The following is an 11,283-nucleotide window of genomic DNA, read 5'->3' on the forward strand; positions in this document are numbered from 1 at the left end:
CTTGGCTACAACCATTACCTTGTAATAATCTGCCAGACAGAGAAAAGCGGGAGACTAGATCAGCTTCCATTTTGAAAATGGTGGCAAACCATCACCCTAATGTTGTTCAATTTTCAAAAGGAAAAGAGGAGAGAGTATGTGAGAATTTGATCAGATCAACCTCTTCCTATTCTCTCTCTCTCTCTCTCTCTCTCTCTCTCTCTTTCTCTCTCATGCATGCATGATGTAAATGGTGTTGTAGGCATGTGCTTTGAATATTTTAAATTGCTGTACTTTTCATTGATTTTTTTTTTTTATAGTCCTTTTCATGTGCAACCATAAGAAGCTTATGAGGATCGTGATGGTGAAAGTATTTACTATTAAATTCTTTCTTATTGTCTTTTTTCACATGCAACCATAGGAAGCTCTGGAGGATCATGATGGTGCAAGTAAAGGGAAATACACTATTGGACTTGGGCAAGATTGCATGGCCTTTTGTACGGAGTTGGAAGATGTCATTTCTATGAGGTTGTGGACCACTCTCTAATCCTCGATTTCCTTCCATACTGTAATCCAGATAATCCATTATCAAGTGCCTGGATATGAACTTTTCTCCAAAGTCACAAAAGGTTGCAAGCAATAAACCATTTTTATGATTTTACAAGAGAGTTCTCCAATCTGTTAGATCTTGTTTGGGAACATTGAAAATCTTGGAAATGAAAATATCTTCCATGGAAACCTACCATTCCTCTTTTGTAAACAATAAGTAGGTTCAGAAATGGTTTTCGATTTCCAAGGTTTTACTCAGAAATCATGGATATAGAAATCTTTCATAAAAGCTGTTAAATGCTTCCTAGGTAACAAGAGACACCTCTTGCAAGTCGTTGACCTTTTAACATTTCCATGGAAAAATGCACTCAATAACAATACAATGTATCTATAGTCCACATGTAGACCATTTTTGCTGAGAGTTATTCCCAATTAACTGAGGTTTATGGTCTTCTGAATGATACATAACTTGTTAAAGCCTATCATGACCCATGACTAGTTGGATGCCTTTGTATTATGTTAAGATTTGATTCTTAACAAAAGGTTTTGTTCAGCTTGACAGTTGTTACTTCCCTTCTTGAGAAATATGGGATTGACCTATGATAAATTGGTTGCCTGGAAGTGGGCAGTGAGACTGTGATAGACGAGCAAATCCATATAGACTTGGCTGATGCAAATCTTTGAGGTTTTTTTTTTTTTTTTTTCCAATTCCTTTGGCTATGCATGTTCTTTAGAGTAAAACGAGTGCAACATTTCATGGTTCCTTCTGTTCTTGAAAAGGCCAATAAACTCGAGCGCACTTTTTCATCCTAGAGTGTTAGCATCTTCTTATTTTTTATGTTTCTCAGAATGGGATTGCATTATCCCCTTATTCATGTGAATAACAAACAGGAATTGGGGAATACGGACATCGAAGGAGCTGATTCAACAAATGCATGCTATGGAGGAACTGCAGCTTTATTCAACTGTGTAAATTGGGTGGAGAGTAGCTCTTGGGATGGACGTTATGGACTTGTTGTTTGCACCGACAGTGCAGTATTAGCCTTTGACCATCTTATGCTTACTTCAATTGGTGCTGATTAATGAAAAGATGCTGATTAGTTGTTGGGTTGAAACTTGCTTTTCTTGATGTCTGCTTGTATTGTTGCTTGCATAATGCCTCCCTTTAGTAATAGGATTGTTCAAAGTGGCTTGGCCTTTAACACTTACAAGTACATTTTAGTTACTCATAAGTAGGTTCATATAATTTACTTACATTAAGTTCATGCAACAAACAAAATAAGCTTATATATTGCCCACTTCCTACTCAGTTCATATCAATGAAGAAAAATAATCATTTAGTATGAAATTTGACAAATTAAACCATGAAAAAAGAGAATTCTAAACTGTACCATTTGCATATATGATAAAATGAGGAACGAAAACAAGGCCTGGTTTTCACTTTAGATTTAGTAAATAAATTTGTGAGGTGCATGACACATGCAATTGAATCAGACTAATGAAAATCTAATCCAGCCAAAACTAAAGCATATAAAATGAATGGGACTATGAGGTACTTGATAACATAAATTAAGGAAATTCTTGACACTTGGATGGCAGCTTTGTTCAAAAAGAAAAAAAAAGAAAAAAAAGAAATGATGGGTTCACATTTTCCCCACTTGGATGCTGGTATTTTCTCATGACTGCATGCACGTAAAAAACTAGCTGGAACTCGTGAAGGCAGCATCACCATCTAAGACTTAGGTAGTACTGTTGCTACTTCTTATAATCCAAAACTATAGCTAGAGGTGCAACTGGACTTGATTGCCCTGGGGTAAGCCTAAGTCCACCTTGGCCAGGTTTGGGCTTAGCCAAGAGGCTTATAAGTCACACTAAGCTGGGTTTTCAGGCCAGATAACTAATTGGGCTAGGCCTAAGTTATACTAAGTCGCACTAAGCTGAGTTTTTAGGCCAGATAACTAATTGTGCTGGGCTTTATAAGGTACATCCTGCATCTCCATTTAGTTGGTTCCTTGCAGATCATTTCATTTCTTTATTTTCAATGTCTGACTACATAGTTGCATGTGGCATGCAACAGCTCATTGGGCTTCAAGAACTATCATCAAAACACATGTGAGGTATGTTTAGTGTCTCCCAGTACATACTCTCCTCTAATTTGGATGGAAAAAGCAAGAAAAAGGAAGCCAACTTCATGCAAGTTCTGTTTTCGATGCCTTCCCAACTGCCAATTGTAAGAAAGGGAAAGGGAAAAAAGAAAAAAATAGAAATTTGATGTGCCTATAATGCAGCCCCTCTACCTGTCAGCACACATGTCAAGTTGGCGCCATGTGGTAAACATCTGAGCTTATGCATCATGTGGACTTCGTCATGTAGATTTTTATAAGATCTGGAAATTGCAGTTAAAAACCTTTGAATTTTCATGGATTTCTATTTTTTTCTCATTTGGTTGAAGTTGCAGTGGCTTTCTAGAAAATAAACATAATCTGAGTATTGCTTATTTATTTCAATTTTTTGCTTTCTTTCTGAAACCTCTTCTTAGGGAAATGGCTGTACTTACGGAGTTTTTTTTTTTTTTTCCAGCCGATTGGGAAATCATAGTTTATTTACCTTGTTATTAGGATTTTGTTTTTCTGATGTTGCGTTTTGATTTATTTTTTCTGAGGAACTTTCATTATTGCATTGCTGTCATTTTTTGAGCAATTGTTGAATCGCATTGTCTTTCCCCTCAATTTTGAGGAATGTTTTTCACTGTAGATCTGGTAAAACATGTGAATTCTTAAAACAAGGAAGAAATGTGAAAGAACTTTCTCATGAAGATTGTGCATACTTGGTTATGATAATCTCAGAAATCACATAGCTACTATCTAAATTCTCCTTTAAACATTGTGGAACATTAAATCAGAACCCCCTGTGTCTCAACAGTCAGGTTAATGGGGCATTGGTGCTGGAGCTTTCTGCATAAATAAGTTCTACATATCCTTGAAATTCTGGATTTTTTCAGTCATAAAAAAGGCCCTAATAATGTGTAGCTTGGATCTTCCGTCTATGGGATTTCTGGTGCATGAACCATCACATTGAGCTCCCACCCCCCAATGTATCAATGTTTTGGATCACTTAACCATGATGACTAGTTGTACAAATTGAAAACCTGAGCATGCTGTACAATCCCTCAGCCCGAGAAATGCATAATACCTCAAATATTTGTTGTTATTTTTATGTATTTTTCACAAATAAATAATCACAATATAGTCATAATGTACCATTATGTGTGTGTGTGTGTATATATATATATCTGTATAGACGTGGTGTGAAATCTGACTTTTAAAATTCACCTGTCAAGCTCCTCATGTGATGATTATCCTTTTTTCTTTTGTAATCTACCAATTAAGGGTGATTTTCTGATGTGGAGTTGTCGCCCTGGCTAAACATGTGCATCATTGCTATCTTGTGCGTTTCCTTGTGTCCATTGGAGATCATACCCTTAGGATTTAGTGAGTGTAGTTTAGCTATTTACTCCTTGGTCAATATTGTTTTGTTCCTCTGAAAGTGGTTCTAATTGCTAGTTGCTTGTGAATGCAGGTACTATTGCAAAAGGTGCTGCTTTATTACATCAGAAGGGAGCCACGGAAGTCTATGCTTGCAGCACACTTGCTGTCTTTAGGTATTTGTATCCTTTCTAGTATATGTCCCGTCTTCAGCTTCTTGAAAACAGTTCGATAATCTATGAAAATTATGATATTGTTCCCATTTTTTGGGTGGAATCATATGAAAAATCCTAAATGACATGTAAGATTGAAAAGATGGTTAACACACCATACAATTTTATTTGAAAGGCGACAGTAAATTTATCAAGGAAAAGGTGATACAAAAAGAGATCTAATAGGCTAGACCAGACTACTTGGATGATGAGGGATATCTAATTGGAACAAGTTCAGGATCTCATCCTAGCCAAACAAAACTTGAGGAGAACAAAAAGGAAAGTGATGGGTGTAGGATAGAAAATCATACTTTATTTGTAGGATAGAAAATCATATGTTGCAATACGATCATTGATTGATACTGATTTTAAATCTGTCTGGCATCTTTCTATCTATTTGTTTATGATTATTTTTCTGTTCTTTTTACTGCAGCCCTCCTGCAATCGAGAGACTATCTAGTGGCCATTTCTATTTTTTATTTTATCCCTCCTCAGCCTTAGTTACCTACCGCCTGAAACCACTCCTCGATTGTCCCCTCTCTGTTATGGAATCTGGCTCGCTAAAAATAGCAGTGTTTCAATCCGCCTAGTGATGTCCTGTTTCTTCACTTGCTCTCCTTCCAATTTTTGTATATGTTGGCTTCTTCCACAACCGACTAGATCGGTTCCTTTTGCCAGAGGGTGGGATGTGTTTGTTTTAATTGGTGTGTGGGATTTTCAGTACATTAATTAATAAAATCCATGGCACTGAGAGTATCTTGATCATGTTCTATTTTTTATTGATTGTTAGAGTACCTTTTGAACCCTATTCCGGCTTGGGCATTGATTGAATTTCTTTGGTGGTGGAAACTCTTTAAGTACTTCAGACTGTTCCCTACTTCTCAGTTCCCTCTTGATCTCAGTTCCCATGCAGTTTCTGTTTCTTTTCTCTTTTATATTCGATATTTTTTTTCATTCCTTCTCTTTTTTCCCTTTTTGTTTGGACAATTGGGAACTTAGGGGTGAGATCAGTTACTGTTAGAGCAATTGGGCTTCCTCTTATATCTTCTTCTGTTATCCAATTTCATAAACACTTACATATAACATGTGTTGATACTCTATGATCTTGGTGAAAATTTAAAGTACAAGGCAAACTCACTTGCTCGGCAGATGCTATATATAGGCTTTCTTGGTTTATAGGCAAGAATAATGTATTGATGTAGTGCTTTGTGGACTATTATGTTTTTTTTATTCTTGGAAGCGAGTTGTAGGCCTATGGGCCATACTTTCAATTGCTGCTACTGTGGTCCATGAGTTGGGTTCTTGGGACCCGAGTGCAATTGACCACAGTCTGTAACTGTCAGCCCCAACTCTGGAGAGGTTGTACAGTAATATTAGAGATTTTCAGCTTGTAAAGTGGGCCTGGTGATTCAATGATTGAAATATTATTTGACAGGCTTCACCATCAATGGCATGTGCACCAAAAATCAGTCTGATTCAGCATGTTTGTGATGCCTTGATTGCTAAGTACACATTTGGGACTGATCTGGTTTCCATTCTTGCAGGTTGGTGTAGGTGACACTTCAGGGGGAGTTAACCAGATAAGTTTTTATTTTTCTTTTTGGTAGCATTTAAGTTTCAAGTTGACTAACCAGGAAAATAAGACTGAGTTACTTGCAAACCAAGGCCTACCTAGTTCCAGTCTGATTTATGTCTTCTCTTTCTAGTTGAATAGACTAGCAGACATGTTTTAATATGAGAATTAGCTGCTCTAATTTCTCAAGCACTAGTTGTTTCTTCTTCTCTTTCTAGTTGAATAGACTAGTAGAATGCTGGAAATTACTTCCACAGTCCATTTTCTAGTTGTTTCTGATTTATGGTTGGGTTTGGCTCCCTATTTAGCTCCAAGATCTTTTATGGTTGGTTTTCAGCTTTTTTGAATTAGATATTTTATATGATTATAGGTCCCATTGCTGATGACATGTTCCATTGGCAAGCAACAATTATGAGACCAACAGATAGCCCCTTTGCAGGTGGTGTATTTTTGGTAACCATTCGCTTCCCACCAGCTTTTCAGCTTTTATGTATGTCATACCTTCATTTAACTCTATTTGCTATCTACTAGGGATCCAATATTAGACATGGGATCAAAAGGCTATGATGATTATGATAATGGTGACAATGAATGAAGTTACATTTGGGTGAGGTTCTTCAAAACCTTCAGTGTGGCTTGGGTAATGCTAAGAAAGATTGATGCATTCTTCGAGGTTAGGCTTGGGTAACTATCCTTTTTCTTTATTCTGATCTATCTATTAATATATTTTCTTTATATTCTTTGAATTTGTAGCTATGGTTCGACCAAATGTGGTCTAAGGCAACTCCAAGCATCTCTTTAATTTGAAGGAGTGCAAGCGATCCAAGGTTGGAGTACATACATTGTTGCTAGGCATGGTATTAACAGATTTACTACTAACTTAACTTTGGTGGCATTTCCAAATGCCCTAATGACTATAGTTTTCCTTCTGAAAATTAATGACTTCCCGATTGGGGCTTTGGTCTAGGTAATGCACAGTATGGTTTTTTTTTTTGGCTAGGATTTGATTACATCAGGTTCCATTTAGTAAATAGCAGAAAATACTACAAACTGTTGACTGGTGCATCTTTTGTTAGTTCAGACTCTTGACCATCTAATCAAACCCTACAAACTTTTGACAGGACAAGGGGAAGGTAGAATTATATGGGTGAAGGCAGTAAGAAAAGATTCGATGGCCTATGGGCTAACTTATGTTAGCCCTTGATAGAGTGGAATGGTGGAAAAGGATTCATGTAGCTGACCCCAATTAGTTGGGATAGGCTTAGATGATGATGATGATGATGATGATGGTATCTATATCAATAATTCGGTAGATTTAGTCAAACATTCATGATTCGAAAGCTTTTAATCATTCTCTGATGCTGCAACTGATGTTGGTATTTTTGAAATTCTGATTTACTGTAGGAGGGATAGCTTCAAATGATGTGTATCAAGATCAGATTCAGCATTTCCTAACAGCAGTGTCTTTGCATGTTTACCGATATATATATGTAGGCATACAGATAGAGTCAGATATACTTCTTGGCTGTTTGAATTTGCTTTAATTGTTGGTTTTTCTTCTATACATCTCACATCTCTCAGGATTTGCTGTTGTAGATTGAAAGTGTATCTGGAACGTTGGTTATGCATTGGGTTAACTCATAGTCAGGAAGAATTTTAGGACGGGTTGAATGGCCCATTCAACAGGAGGTAATTTCTTAAGAATTTTAGGATGGGTTGAATGGGCCAAGGAGTCAGCTTGTCTTTGGATGATGAAAACAAAAATTGATATTGTTTTGTGAATTATAGTTGAATGTATATGTCCACATAGGTACTTGGGTACCTTGGAGATTATCATCTTTGAACAGCTCTATACATTCCAACTTGTGTGGTTTTGTCTCGGAAATGGTTATAAGGTTTGTTTTAAGACATTTCTAGCCTCACTTCCATCTTTTTCTACCTTTTTAGGCTTGCTTCTTAAAGGTGCCGTAGAAGAAGAAGAAGAAGTAGGTATGTATGTGTACAGACCCAGTACTGATTTGATAAATACCCCCATCAGTTGTGCTTTTAGTCATATAATAATTCTAATAGGAGGAAGAAATTATGGCAAAACTGGTGGAATCGGTGTAGGATTACAGAGGACCTTTACATAGTACACATGACAGGGGTGACGTGCCAATTCAGTTTGTTCATTTAATTGCCCCTGTTGTTGATGAAACATGATTAAAAATATATAAATTGGATGATCCTAGCCATCTGGTTGGTAGATTCCAAACCAACAGTCCAAAGAAATTTAGGCTAGGTTTAAAGTAAAGATGGATTAATGTTGAGTCTTGCCAATGTCTGTTGATATTAAATTCCATGACGTTCAAGGGAAGAATTACCATTGTGCCATACCGAATTTTATTGGTAATTTGGTAGGGTTTAACCAATCTTAATAATTTTTATGGATGCAGAGGCCAAATAAATGTTTTGAGAGAGCAGCTGAAAGGTTTCACACGGATTCACTATCCAGTATAGTTGCATCATGTTCTTGGGGTAAACATGTCGCCATTGGCACAGGAACACCTTTCCAGATTATGTGGAGCAAGAAAGAAGTTAGTTTTCTTCCCTTTACCATTGTTCTTTGATTGTTAATCCATGCAATGATTTTTTATTTTTTATTTTTATGCCATAGGTCTTAGCACTTACTTTTTTTCTTAGAATTTACTAGTTTAATAACCTAGCTGTGTAAACTATTAGACTTTGTTTCATAAGCATAAATATGAATTGCCTTCTTTCTTCTTTTTGCTAGGTGGCATCAAATCTAGATGTTGTAACAGATGTGTATGATTTCCTCCATTTGGTAAGCACTATTTCTAGTGAAAAAGAAGTAAGCAATGAAAGCCTGCTAAACAATGCAAGAAAAAAAGAGGAAAGAAACTGTTAATAAAAACCCACTTAACTTCCACTAACGAGCTCAACAATGTATATCTATCCCAAGAAAATACGAGCAGGACTACATCTCCAACTCATCTATGAAAGGCTGAAAACCAATCACCACCATTAAGGGCCTGCAATTCTATAGACAGCAACTCATTTATTCCTGCAGCAACCTGCTACAGCCTACAGCCAGGCAAAGGTGAAATTCCCTCAGACTTCTTTTTCTTTTCTTCTTTTTTATTTTTTGATGTATTCTATTTGTATCACTTGTATTCTTACATAATCGTTTGCGATGTATTTTCAGGTGATAGAGTAAGATATGTGGGTCCACTACATTCATCTGGATTTCCTCCTCTTCATGCTTCTCAAAGGTACCTTCTTTTCTTGCATGCGCCTGTGTTGTAAGTTGCACAATTTTCTTATGATTCTGTAATTTGCTCTATTTTGGTGCAATCTACTCCCGCTCACTTTTTCTTCCAGAGATGTGAAGGGGATCATTGAAATTTAACCTTTTCAAGAGTTCTTTCAACAAGCTCACTTTTAGGGGGAAATAGTATTTTCAATATTATGTGGGCTATGCATTTGACATTGATAGCATCATTTACCCTTGTCAGCTTGAATTTTGTTCTTTTAATTGGCGTTGAAAGGCATGTTATACCTCATGAAGCATAAAGCCATAAACCTTGGACAATTAGCATAAGTGATTTGAGGCATATGCTTCATACCAGAAACTACATATTATAATCATACTCATAGATGCATTACAATGGTGAAATTGCGAAGTTTCTAGGTTGCATGGGCCTCGTGAATTTGTGGAATATGACACTGATGAAGAGATGCTTGGTGGTAGAGTATTAGGGATACATGGACCTTCTCTGTGAAGTCGTTTCTCATATTGGGAGTAGATTCATTATGAAAGTGTAGGGCCTTTTAATTATATTCCTTAGGCTATGTTTGGATGCACTATTTGAGTTTGACATGGCAATTTATGTAATCGTCATTGCTGTTTTAGAATGTTTTGGTGCTTTTAATTACATACTATAGCTTTTTCATCAATGTCTGGCCATGGAAGTTAATACTTTCTTCTTCCTCTTCTTCCCATTTTAGAAGCCTCTCAAGAAGGAAGCAAAGAAAGCAACAGCTGCTCCTAGGGCATCTTCTTCTAAGAGGAAATCTAAGGATGGAGATGAAAATGGTTCAAAGAAGAGAGAACCAAAGAAGAAAAAGTATCCTAATGCACCAAAGAAAGCTATGTCTGCTTTCATGTTCTTCTCACAAGTTGAAAGAGACGTAAGTTGTTTTTGGTATGTCATATTGACTTTTGCTTCTTGTTGCCTTTAAAAGTTTTTGGTATGCCATGCATGTGCTTTTCTATTGTGTAGACTTACCTTCTCAAATAGGTTTTCGTTCAGGGCTTTGGAGAAATGGGTATATCTAGAAATGGATGTGCGCGTTGATCAACGCACATCCATTTCTAGATATACTCATTTCTCCAAAGCCCTGAATGAACTAACCTATTTGAAAAGTTAAGTCTACACCATAGAAATGTAAGAAATATATCATCCAAATTCAATGGATGATATGTTATTTCAATTTTTATTTTTAATTTATGAGAATCGCCGATGGTTTTGGCCGTCGCTCTTACCATCGGAAACGCCGATGGTTTTCACCGTAAAATAAGTCGACGGTTTTAACCGTCGCTCTTACTGTCATAAACACCGATGGTTTTAGCCACCAAAAACGCTGACGGTTTTGGCCGTCGCCGTTACTGTCGGTGTTTTAGCCGTCAGAAATGCCGACGATTTTAATCTGTTGGCGAGCAACGCCGACACACCCTTTGCCGACGGACCTTGCAATAGCTAGAATCCGTCAGGGATGGTCATTGCCGACAATTTTAAACCGTCAGCGTTGCCCTGTTTTTTGGTAGTGTTTGCTTCTTGTTTCAAGATTTATGGCAGTTTGAAAGGGTTTTTTTTCCTTAAAATCTGATTTACTTGGAATCCTTTCACTTCTTTTTGCAATCCTTCTTACTTTGTTTTCTTGTTGTAATGGAAGGAAGAAATAGGAAGAGAACCACACGTGGTCCCTCTTCATCCCATTCTGCACCCATTACTGTGCGTCACCTTTGGCCTCCCATAGAGGATCTCGAGTATATACGGGATTTTTGTCTTATAAATGTGATAGTTGAGCATGTTGTCATTGTTGATCATCTTGAACGCTTTAACATTGTCCCTCTCCTTCAAGCTGTAAGATGGGAAAACATACCATCTTTGGGTGGTCCGGCATACCGGTCCATTACGTAGGCCATGTACGCTTGCATTACTAAGTTCTCTCTAGAAGATTTGACATTTACTGTGATAACTAGAGAAGGTCCAATTGAGGTAAACCATCATTTAATTTCAATAATCAAGAATATACCTGTTGTTGATGACGGCATACCCATATCCACTTTGCAATCTAGACCTTCTGAAAATGCTAAACAATTGATTACGAGAGTACTTTGTAATATGAATGCGGAATGGAACGGCGATACTGCACTCAGTTCCAAATATATGTTGGCCAGATACAGGGTCTTGCATCGGAT

The 11,283-nt window shown here is 37.0% G+C and overlaps 2 long non-coding RNA genes across 2 annotated transcripts; both read left to right on the forward strand.

The window, feature by feature from the left end:
* The first annotated feature begins 264 nt into the window (after positions 1-264).
* LOC131244455 (uncharacterized) lies at positions 265-1,540 on the forward strand. The gene is made up of 3 exons (XR_009170289.1): positions 265-507; positions 1,083-1,213; positions 1,420-1,540. It is a non-coding gene; the product is annotated as an uncharacterized LOC131244455 (long non-coding RNA).
* A 7,118-nt stretch (positions 1,541-8,658) lies between these two features.
* On the forward strand, positions 8,659-9,944 carry LOC131244456 (uncharacterized). The gene is made up of 3 exons (XR_009170290.1): positions 8,659-8,898; positions 9,004-9,070; positions 9,807-9,944. It is a non-coding gene; the product is annotated as an uncharacterized LOC131244456 (long non-coding RNA).
* The last annotated feature ends 1,339 nt before the right edge of the window (positions 9,945-11,283 follow it).

The sequence above is a fragment of the Magnolia sinica genome, chromosome 4 (genome assembly GCF_029962835.1).
Source record: "Magnolia sinica isolate HGM2019 chromosome 4, MsV1, whole genome shotgun sequence".
Classification (NCBI taxonomy): domain Eukaryota; kingdom Viridiplantae; phylum Streptophyta; class Magnoliopsida; order Magnoliales; family Magnoliaceae; genus Magnolia; species Magnolia sinica.